At 38.1% G+C, this 12,050-nt stretch overlaps 2 non-coding genes across 2 annotated transcripts; one reads left to right on the plus strand and one right to left on the minus strand.

Annotated features, from left to right (window-relative positions):
* The first annotated feature begins 2,372 nt into the window (after nt 1-2,372).
* On the plus strand, nt 2,373-2,480 carry LOC127743465 (small nucleolar RNA R71). The gene has a single exon (XR_008004857.1). It is a non-coding gene; the product is annotated as a small nucleolar RNA R71 (small nucleolar RNA).
* A 5,881-nt stretch (nt 2,481-8,361) lies between these two features.
* Nucleotides 8,362-8,469, minus strand: LOC127743467 (small nucleolar RNA R71). Its single transcript, XR_008004859.1, has one exon. It is a non-coding gene; the product is annotated as a small nucleolar RNA R71 (small nucleolar RNA).
* Between the last annotated feature and the right edge of the window lie 3,581 nt (nt 8,470-12,050).

Genomic DNA, 12,050 nt, shown 5'->3' on the forward strand with positions numbered 1-12,050 from the left:
TGCAGGGAGGTCAGAATCCAACAGCATCTGCAGTCCTTTTTGGTCTCTGAATCAGATTTTTGCTCAGGTCCCTCAATTTCAGCCAGAAAATACCTGAAATCACAGAAAAACACACAAACTCATAGTAAAGTCCAGAAAAGTGAATTTTAACTAAAAACTAATAAAAATATACTAAAAACTAACTAGATCATATCAAAAACATACTAAAAACAATGCCAAAAAGTATACAAATTATCCGCTCATCAGCCAGCCTCCCAAATGGCATAAGAATTCAAAAATAGGGGAAGAAGACCTGATCAAAGGATCAAAAAGTCATCCAAAGATATAATACAATAGTCAAAATGTGCTATTTATACTAAACTAGTAACCTAGGTTTACAGAAAATGAGTAGATAGTGCAGAAATCCACTTTCGGGGCCCACTTGGTGTGTGTTTGGGCTGAGCTTTGAAGTTTTCACGTGCATAGGCTCTTCTTGGAGTTAAATGTCAGCTTGGCTGCCAGTTTGGGCGTTTAACTCTAGCTTTGGTGCCAGTTCTGGCGTTTTACGCCAGAAAGGGTCTCTGGTGGGCGTTTAGACGCCAGTTTGGGCCATCAAATCTCGAGCAAAGTATGAACTATTATACATTTCTAGAAAGCCCAAGATGTCTACTTTCCAACGCAATTGAGAGCATGCCAATTAGGCTTTTGCAGCTCCAGAAAATCCACATCGAGAGCAGGAGGGTTAGAATCCAACAGCATATGCAGTCCTTTCTCAGCCTCTGAATCAGATTTTTGCTCAGGTCCCTCAATTTTAGCCAGAAAATATCTAAAATCACAAAAAAATACACAAACTCCTAGTAAAGTCCAGAAATGTGATTTTTGCATAAAAACTAACAAAAATATACTAAAAAGTAACTAAAATATACTAGAAACTACCTAAAAATAATGCCAAAAAGCGTATAAATTATCTGCTCATCACAACACCAAACTTAAATTGTTGCTTGTCCCCAATCAATCAAGAATAAAATAGGATAAAAGAAGAGAATATACAATAAATCTCAAAATATCAATGAAGCTTAGTTTTAATTAGATGAGCGGGGTTAGTAGCTTTTTGCTTCTGAACAGTTTTGGCATCTCACTTTATCCTTTGAAGTTCAGAATGATTGGCATCCATAGGAACTCATAATTCAGATAGTGTTATTGATTCTCCTAGTTTAGTATGTTGATTCTTGAACACAGCTACCTATGGTGCAGGGTATTAAGAACTTTTCGGGATCCGATTTTTTCTGAGGTAATGTATGCTGAATCCAGGTATTCATTTCATTGATGAGCAGTGGAAGTTCATCCTCCCAAGTCTCATTACCAAATAACTTGGCATTCAGCTTCATGATTGCTCCTAGATACTGAGAAACTTGCTCTTCAATAGTGTCTTCATCCTCTTCAAAGGAAGAATATTCATCAGAGCTCATAAATGATAAAAGTAAGTTCAGTGGAATTTCTATGGTCTCTGTATGAGCCTCAGATTCTACTGGTTCCTCAATAGGGAACTTATTATTGGTCAATAGACGTCCTTTGAGGTCTTCCTCACTGGAAATCACTACCTTTTCACTCTCTCCAGGTTTGGCCATTTTGGTTATAGTTATGGCCTTGCACTCTCTTTTGGGATTCTCTTTTGTATTGCTTGGGAGAGTACTAAGAGGAGTTTCAGTAACTCTTTTACTCAGCTGACCCACTTGTTCCTCCAAATTTCTGATGGAGGACCTTGTTTTATTCATGAAACTGAGAGTGGTCTTAGATAGATCAGAGACTATGTTTGCTAAGCTAGAGAGGCTCTGCTCAGAATTTTCTGTCTGTTGCTGAGAAGATGATGGAAAAGAATTGCTATTTCCAAACCTATTTCTCCCACCATTATTGTTGTTGAAGCCTTATTGAGGCTTCTGTTTATCCTTCCATGAGAAATTTGGATGATTCCTCCATGAAGGATTATAGGTGTTTCTATAGGATTCTCCCATGTAATTCACCTCTCCCATTGTATGATTTTCAGGGTCATAAGCTTCTCCTTCAGAAGAGGCTTCTTTAGCACTACTGGATGCAGCTTGCAATCCAGTCAGATTCTGAGAAATTATATTGACTTGCTGAGTCAATATTTTGTTCTGAGCCAATATGGCATTCAGATTATCAATCTCAAGAACTCTCTTCTTCTGAGTCATCCTATTATTCATAGGATTTCTTTAAGAAGTGTACATGAACTGGTTATTTGTAACCATCTCAATGAGTTCCTGGGCTTCTGTAGGTGTTTTCAGATGAAGAGATCCACCAGCAGAATGGTCCAATGACATCTTAGATAATTAAGATAGACCATCATAGAATATACATATAATGCTCTATTCTGGAAGCATGTCAGAAGGACACATTTTGGTTAATTACTTGTATCTTTCCCAAGCTTCATAGAGGGATTCACCTTCCTTCTATCTGAAGGTTTGGACCTTCACTCTAAGCTTGCTCATCTTTTGAGGTGGAAAGAATTTGGTCAAGAAAGCATTGACCAGCTTGTCCCAAGAGTTCAGGCTTTCTCTAGGTTGTGAGTCCAACCATATCCTAGCTCTGTCTCTTACAGCAAAGGGGAAAAGCATATGTCTGTAGACCTCGGGATCAACCCCATTGATTTTAACAGTGTCACAGATTTGCAAGAATTCAGCTAAGAATTGATAAGGATCTTCAGATGGAAGTCCATAAAGCTTGTAATTCTACTGCATTAGTGAAACTAATTAAGGCTTAAGCTCAAATTTGTTTGCTCCAATGGCAGTAATTGAGATGTTTCTTCTATAGAAGTTGGAAGTTGGTGCAGTATAGTCACCAAGCATCTTCCTTGCATATCTGCATTGTTGTTGGGTTTGGTTGCCATGTCTGCTTCTTTTTCGAAATTTTCCTTAAGGTCCTCTTCGGAGTGTTGTGCTTTAGCTTCTCTTAGCTTTCTCTTCAGAGTCTTTTCAGGTTCAGGATCAGCTTCAACAAGAATGTCTTTATCCCTGTTTCTACTCATATAAAAAAGAAGAGAACAAAGGGAATAGTGGAATCCTCTATGTCACAATATAGAGATTCCTTGATGTATCAAAGGAGAAGGAGAATAGAAGGATGAGGTAGAGGGAGAATAAGAAGAATTCGAACACAGAAAGAGGGAGAGGGTTCGAATTTTTAGATGAGTAGAAGAGAATTGTTAGCAATTAAATAAAATAAATAGAAAGAAAAGAGAGAGAGAGTTTTTGAAAATTGAATTTAAAACAAGTAGTTAATTAAAAAGATTTTTGAAAAAAGGGTTAGTGATTTTCGAAAATTGGAAGTGAAAAAGTGGTTAGGTGGTTTTGAAAAAGATAATAAATAGTAATTAGTTGTAAAAGATTTGAAAATAATTTTAAAAAGACAAGAAGTTAGAAAAAAGATTTTGAAATCAAAATTTAAAAAGATATGATTGAAAAAGATTTGATTTTAAAGAGATATGATTTAAAAGATATGATTGAAAAAGATTTGATTTTTAAAAAGATATGATTGAAAAAAAAATATGATTAAAAAAGATTTGATTTTTAAAAAAAGATATGATTGAAAAGATATGATTGAAAAAGATTTGATTTTTAAAAATTGATGACTTGACTAACAAGAAATTAAAAGATATGATTCTAAAATTTAAAGATTGATCATTTCTTAACAAGAAAGTAACAAACTTGCAATTTTTTTAATCAAAACATTAATTGTTAGCAAGGATTTTTGAAAATATGAGATAAGATTAAGAAAAAGATTTTTGAAAAATTAGTTTGAAAATTTTCATAAACATTAAAAGAAAAATGAAAAATGAAAGTTTAAAATATGTTTGATGCAAAAAGTTATTAATTAAAACATGAAAAATTGAAAAAAAATCGAATTGGAAACAAAATTACCTCCCTTGTGTCATCCTGGCGTTAAACGCCCAGGATGCTATCCATTCTGGCGTTTAACGCCCGGAATGCTACCTCTTTGAGAGTTTAACGAGCAGCCAAATACCCTAGCTGGCGTTTAACGCTAGAATTCCTTCCTTACTGGGTGTTTTTCTGAATGCCCAGCTTTTTCTCTGTGATTCCTCTGCTGTATATTCTGAATCTTCATTTCTCTGTATTATTTACTTGAAAAGAGATATTTTTTATTTTTTAATTTTTAATGAAGAGAGAGAAAAATAACAAAATGAAATAAAACATAAAAATGCAAGATCAAAACACTTAATGCATGCAAGGACACTTTGAATGTCAAGATGAACACCAAGAACACTTTGAAGATCATGATGAACATTAAGGACATATTTTTGAAAATTTTTAAGAAAAGAAAGATATGCAAGACACCAAACTTAGAAATTTTTAATGTTTAGACACTATAGATTTGAAAATGCATATGAAAAACAAGAAAAGACACAAAACAAGAGAATTCAAAGATCAGAACAAGGAAAATCATCAAGAACAACTTGAAGATCAATGAAGAACACAATGCATGAATTTTTTTTCGAAAACTTGAGAAAATTTGAAAACATGCAACTGACACCAAACTTAGAATTTGACACTAGACTCAAACAATAAAATACAAAATATTTTTGGTTTTTATGATTTTATTAAAATTTTTATTTTTTGAAAATAAAAATAAAAAGCTCAAACATAGAATAAAATTATCCAATTTAAGCAACAAGATGAACCGTCAGTTGTCCAAACTCGAACAATCCCGGCAACGGCGCCAAAAACTTGGTGCACGAAATTGTGATCACAGTTTTCACAACTCCACACAACTAACCAGCAAGTGCACTGGGTCGTCCAAGTAATACCTTACGTGAGTAAGGGTCGATCCCACGGAGATTGTCGGCTTGAAGCAAGCTATGGTCATCTTGTAAATCTCAGTCAGGCTGATTCAAATGGTTATGAGGGTTTGATAATTAGAGGATAAATAAAACATAAAATAAGATAGAGATACTTATGTAATTCATTGGTGGGAATTTCAGATAAGCGTTTGGAGATGCTTTGTTGTTTCTGAACCTCTGCTTTCCTATTGTCTTCGTCCAATCATGCGCACTCCCTTCCATGGCAAGTTGTAAGTTGGTGGATCACCGTTGTCAATGGCTACCATCCGTTCTCTCAGTGAAAATGGTCCGGCTATGGTTCTTACCGCAGGGCTAATCATCTGTCGGTTCCCACTTGTGTCGGAATAAGATCCATTGATCCTTTTGTACACTGTCACTGCGCCTAACAGTCGCGAGTGTGAAGCTCGTCACAGTCATCCCCTCCCAGATCTTACTCGGAATACCACAGACAAGGTTTAGACTTTTCGGATCTCAGGATTGCTGCCTGATGCCATGGCATCTAGGCTAGTTTCACTGACCTTTTCTTTTCTGTTTTAGGGTAGTTTCATGTAGTTTCTTAGTGAATAAGGCAAGTTTTGGATAAAAATACACTTACACCTTGATTCAAGCAACTATTGTGAACTTTACATGATTTCATGAGGATTTTGCAAGGATTGCATGACAAATTGATAATGCATAATCTCATGACTTGAGCTAGAGCTTTGATGCACTTTATTTGCTTGATTTCAGGACAAAGGAAGCAAGGAGGAACCACGTTAGTAGCCACGTTAATCTAGTTAAGGTGACCAATAACGTGGAATGGGAATGAGCTTGCAACGTTAATGAGAAAAGTGATCACCAATAACGCCTACGAAGCCATCATAAGCCCATGTTAATTGCCACGTTAACTAGGTTAACGTGGTAGTTAACATGGAGATAAAGAGAGCTCCAGCATTAGTGATAAACGTGAACACCACTAACGCTCCAAAAATTGGCAATGAGCCACGTTAAGAGTCACGTTAACTTAGTTAACGAGAACTCTAACATGGAAGAGAGGAACAATGCCAACGTTAGTGACACTCACTTTTGTCACTAACGTTGGATCAAGCTAGCATTTCCCACGTTAGTGGTCACATTAAGACCACTAACGTGAAAGTTAACGTGGAGCCAAGATTGATGAGCCAACATTAGTGACACTTACCTTTGTCACTAACGTTGGAGATGAAATTCACCACCACGTTAGTGGCCACGTTAACCTAGTTAACGTAAACTCTAACGTGGAGAGTAAGGGTGTTTAGATCGTTAGTGACAAAGGTAAGTGTCACTAACGCTCTCGAAGGTAGGCATGCCCACATTAAGAGTCACATTAGTTGAACTAACGTGAACTCTAACGTAGGGAAATAGGGGGACAAGGCAACGTTATTGGGAAAGGTGAGTCCCAATAACGCTTGCGAAGGTTCATAAGGCAACGTTAGTGGTTACGTTAGTGCCACTAACGTTAAAGTTAACGTGGACTATATGGGGTTGGAACGTTAGTGAAAAAGGTGATTGCCACTAACGTTCTCGAACCCACAATTTTACTTAACGTTAACATCACTAACGCCCATGCCTAACTCACACTTTTCTGCAAGCTGAGCCCACTAAAGATTGTAACTGCTTCAACTCAAGATCTAAGGCCCACATCCAAGACATGAAGAACTCACTAGAGGATCAAGAGGAGTAGTATATATAGGAGTAGTTTTGAACTATTGAGGAGCTTGGGACTTTGGAGAACTACCCTGTATATTTACTCTTCTGCATTTTGAAGAATATATTCTTTTCTGCCATTTTTCATTTCTAGAGCTATGAACAACTAAACCCATTTCATTGGGTTAGGGAGCTCTGTTGTAATTTGATGGATCAATTATAGTTTCCATTCTTCTTCTTGTTTCTTCTCTTTTGATTTACTAGAAAGCTTTCGATCTTAATTCAATTGGTTAGTTGTCTTGGAAAAGAAACTCTCCATAATTGGATCTCCTCTGAGCCTTGGAAAAGGGATGAGGAGATCATGCTAGAAATGCTTTCTCATGTTGGACCAAATTGGGGTCTAGGCGGATATAGTGATATGTAATCCTCCCAACACTTTGATTTGGAAATACATGTAGTATAATCAGTGACCACACTTCATCTGTTCCCATGAGCAATTAAATCAAGGAATTGGGCAATTGTTCAAGCTTAGAGAGATTGGGTTGCCAAGGAATTGGAACCCAATCACCTAAGATTGCCAAGGAGATCAATAGATGCTTTGATTGAGAAAGAGAAGAAAATGAATTTGATCCGGAGAATACAACATCTCTTGAGCCCAATGAATTCCCCATTTCTGATCTTACCCATTCTTTTTACTTTCTGCCATTTATTTCCATGCTCATTTCCCCAAATTCCCATTTAAGATTCTGCACTTTATTTTCTGCTATTTACTTTCCCGCCATTTAAGTTTCTGCAACTCTCAACTATACTCTATTTAGCTCAACTAGCATACTCTTCCAACTAAAGTTGCTTGACCAATCAATCCCTGTGGTATTCGACCTCACTCTATTGTGAGTTTTTTCTTGACGAAAATTTGGTATATTTGCCGAAGGGAACTTTGTTGAGACACAAGTTTTCGTGTATCAAGTTTATGGCGTCGTTGATGGGGATTGATTTTGTATCAACAATGATTAAGTTGGAAGTTCACTAGATTGAGAATTTTTCTTTTGTTGGTTTACTTATTCAGTCATTTACCTTCAGTTTGTTTAGTTTCGTCCTCACCCCTTATACCATCTTTGTTTTCTTTCTTTCTTTGTTATTATTTACAATTCTGCTCACTAACCTACTAATTGTTTGATAATTTGCATTACTCACACTAACAATCACTCTAACAAGAATAATCTCTTCATTTTATCTCTCGCTGTGTGCTTTGTTAGTTGTATGATAGGGAGAAGAGGGGGAGCTTCAACTTCCTTCGATTTAGAACCTGAAAGGACCCTCCGGAGACTAAGGAGGGAAGCAAGAGGGAAAGGAGTTGTTGGTGCTGAGGAAGAGGACGAGTATTTTGAAACAAACATGGAGGAGAATTTGGAAAACAATCATGAAGGAGAAGCTCACAACCATGCTAGAGAAGGCCCTGCGAATCATGCTGGGCAAGAGAGGAGAGTTCTAGGCTCTTACATCAATCCAAATCTAGGAAACTGTGGAAGTAACATCCAAAAGCCCACCATACATGCCAATAACTTTGAATTAAAACCCAGCTCATCACCCTTGTTCAGAACAACTGCTCATTTGGAGGAAGTGCTCAAAAAGACCCCAATCAACATCTAACCACCTTCCTGAGAATATGTGACACTGTGATGTCTAATGGAGTCCACCCGGATGTCTATAGGCTGCTTTTGTTCCCTTTTTCACTCAGGGACAAAGCATCCAAGTGGCTTGAATCATTCCCAAAGGAGAACTTAACAAATTGGGAAGAAGTGGTGAACAAGTTTTTGGCAAGATTTTACCCTCCTCAAAGAATTAACAGGCTAAGAGTTGAGGTGCAAACTTTCAGGCAACAAGGTGGTGAGACTCTCTATGAGGTATGGGAGAGGTTCAAGGACTTAACAAGAAGATGCCCACTAGACATGTTTAATGAATGGGTTCAACTTCACATTTTCTATGAAGGTCTCTCTTATGAATCAAAGAAGGTTGTAGACCATTCCTCAAGAGGCTCTTTAAACAAGAAGAAAATCATTGAAGAAGTCATAGATGTCATTGAGACGGTAGTTGACAATGACAACTTCTATGCCTCTGAAAGAAGCAACACTCGAGGAGTAATGGAGCTGAACCACATGGATACATTGCTAGCTCAAAATAAGATGATCACCAAGCAGCTAGCAGATCTTACCAAGAAGGTGGAGGAAAACCAAGTTACAGCAGTCATCACTTCATCAGCAGCTCAAGAAGGAGTGAATATAGGAGAAGAAGGTGACTGGGAACAAGCCAACTATGTTGGGAACTCACCTAGACAAATCCATGATCCATACTTCAAAACTTACAACTCTGGATGGAGAAATCACCCTAACTTTGGATGGGGAAATCAACAAGACTAAGGCCAAGACCAGAGACGCCACAACCATAATTCCAACAACAATGCAACTCACCAACATACCTCACAGAGATCCTATCAACACTCACCTAACCACCCTTCTCAACCACCTAATCTCAATCCACCATCGCTAACCGAGGATAGACTTTCAAATATTGAGACTCTACTTGAAGACATATGTAGAGAAGTCCAAGACAATAAGGTGTTTAAGGAAGAAGTGTGAGGCAATATCAAAAACCAAGGGGAAAACATCAAGAGATTGGAGTCCCAAGTAGGGTATCTATCTCAACAAATTCCCAAACCCATTGATGGATTTCCCAATGACACGGAGAAGAATCCAAGAGGAGAAACAAGGAAGGTCAGGTGGGAAGAATGTAAGATGATCACCACAAGTGATGAGAGGAGTGTGGAGGAAGTAGACATACAAACAGAACACCTCCAAGACAGTCCGAAGGAAAATCATGCACCCCAACCCATACTCAGGAAAGAGCTAAAGAAAGGGGAGATCCTAAACCCATATGCGCCCTTCCCCCAAAGGCTTAAGGGTGGTGTAGCAGGGAGAATGTATTCAAGGTTCTTCGACATGTTTGCATCTCTTGATGTAAATATACCATTCATTAAGGCCCTCCAGCAAATGCCCTCCTACATCAAGTATATAAAGGATATACTGGCCAAAAAGAGTTCATTGAAGGGTGGACAGACCATAAAGATGAACAGGGAGTGCAGTGCTCTTATCCAAACAAGGCCACCTACAAAGAAGAAGGACCCAGGGAGTTTCCACATTCCTTGTGCTATAGGAGAGACAATGTTTGATAAAGGGCTCTGTGACCTGGGAGCAAGCATCAACTTAATGCCTCTGTCCCTCATGAAGAAGCTTCAAATCAATGAGCTAACACCCACAGACGTAATCATCAAACTGGCTGACAAAACCCAAAAACAGGAAATAGGAGTGGTTGAGAACGTGTTAGTGAAGGTTGGGAACTACTTCCTTCCCACAGACTTTGTTATCTTGGAAATAGAAGAGAATCCCAGTCACCCCATCATTCTGGGAAGGCCATTCTTAGCCATAGCCAGAGCACTTATAGATGTGGAGCGAGGAGAGCTAGTATTGAGAATACATGATGAGCAGCTCACCTTCAATGTTTTCAAACCCTCACAAGAAGCAAATTATGATAACAAAAAGTCAGAGGAAGAGCAAAAAAAAAGAGCTGATGGAAGAGCCAAACAAGGGAGCACAAGCACCACACCTCATAACTCCTATGGTTAACAACCAATGTGATCAGAAGGAGCAACAACCAAGTGTAATCCAAAAGGAACCAGACCCACCAGAGTCATATGAGATAGGCAAAAAAAACCATTCTCAAAGAGGAAACCCCAAGGAGCAAGTTGACATCAAGGGACACAAGAAAAAAAAGTCCCAAGGGGATGGAAAAATAAGAAAATCCCTACAGAAGATTTCTCTCCTTGAGATGAAGTGGTCTCTACATACTTTCCATCTATACCACCTCACCTCCCCACTATTGCATCCCAGCTGCCACCAGTGTACACCATCAACAAAATCTTGTCCTTAGAACATGTGGAACTTCTTAATAAAGCCAACGGAAACAGATTCACTACAAGAGGGGAAGATTTGAAGCACTACCAACCACCCTGATGGTGCACAAAATTGCAATCACACTTTTGCAACCCCGCACAACTAACCAGCAAGTGCACTGGGTCGTCCAAGTAATACCTTACGTGAGTAAGGGTCGATCCCACGGAGATTGTCGGCTTGAAGCAAGCTATGGTTATCTTGTAAATCTTAGTCAGGATATCAGAAATTATCAGGATTGATTGTGAAAAGCAAAAGAACATGAAATAAGTACTTGTTTTGCAGTAATGGAGAACAGGTTGAGGTTTTGGAGATGCTCCATCTTCTGAATCTCTGCTTTCCTACTGTCTTCTTCTTCAAGCACGCAAGACTCCTTCCATGGCAAGCTGTATGCAAGGGTTTCACCGTTGTCAGTGGCTACCTCCCATCCTCTCAGTGGAAATGTTCAACGCACCCTGTCACGGCACGGCTATCCATCTGTCGTAGAACGGAGGTGGTTGTCAGGCACACGTTCATAGTTGAGAATGATGATGATTGTCACGGATCATCACATTCATCCGTGACAATCATCATCATAATTGGGTGTGTTATTGATTCTCCTAGTTAAGTATAATGATTCTTGAACATAGCTAATGTATGAGTCTTGGCTGTGGCCCAAAGCACTCTGTTTTCCAGTATTACCACCGGATACATACATGCCACAGACACATAATTGGGTAAACCTTTTCAGATTGTGACCCAGCTTTGCTAGAGTCCCCAATTAGAGGTGTCTAGGGTTCTTAAGCACACTCTTTTGCCTTGGATCACAACTTTATTTCTTTCTTTTTCTTTCTCTTTCTTCCTTCTCTCTCTTTTTTTTTCAAATTTTTTTTTCTCTTTTTGTATCCACTGCTTTTTCTTGCTTCAAGAATCAATTAGATGATTTTTTAGATCCTCAATAACAGTTCTCTTTTTCCTCATTCTTTCAAGAGCCAACAATTTTTAACATTCTCAAAACAACAAATTCAAGAGACATATGCACTGTTCAAGCATTCATTTGGAAAACAAAAATTATTGTCACCACATCAAACTAATTCAACTAGTTTCAAAGATAAATTTCGAAATCTTGTACTTCTTGTTCTTTTGTGATTAAAGCATTTTTCATTTAAGAGAGGTGATGGATTCATAGGACATTCATAGCTTTAAGACATGAATTTTAAATTTTATTAATTATGAATTAAGAACAAGACTCAAAGATAGATATAAGATGAGACTAAAAAAATCAAAAAAAATATAGAAAACAAAAATTTAAACTAGGCTCCTAATAATAGAGGTTTTCACAGAGTTAGGACTCAACAACCTTGATTTTGAGAAGTGGATGCTCCCTCAAATTGAGGGGAGAATTTCTGGCGTTTCAGCTCTTGGAGTTCACGCCCCTGCTTCTCTTGTTCCTTCAGCAATTTGCAGAGCATGCAGTTCTGATTCTGCTGTTCTTCCTTCAGTTGCTCCATAGTCTCTTGCAACTTGTTGATAGATGCTTCTAGGCTGGCCCA

Source organism: Arachis duranensis, chromosome 10, assembly GCF_000817695.3.
Source record: "Arachis duranensis cultivar V14167 chromosome 10, aradu.V14167.gnm2.J7QH, whole genome shotgun sequence".
Classification (NCBI taxonomy): Eukaryota; Viridiplantae; Streptophyta; class Magnoliopsida; order Fabales; family Fabaceae; genus Arachis; species Arachis duranensis.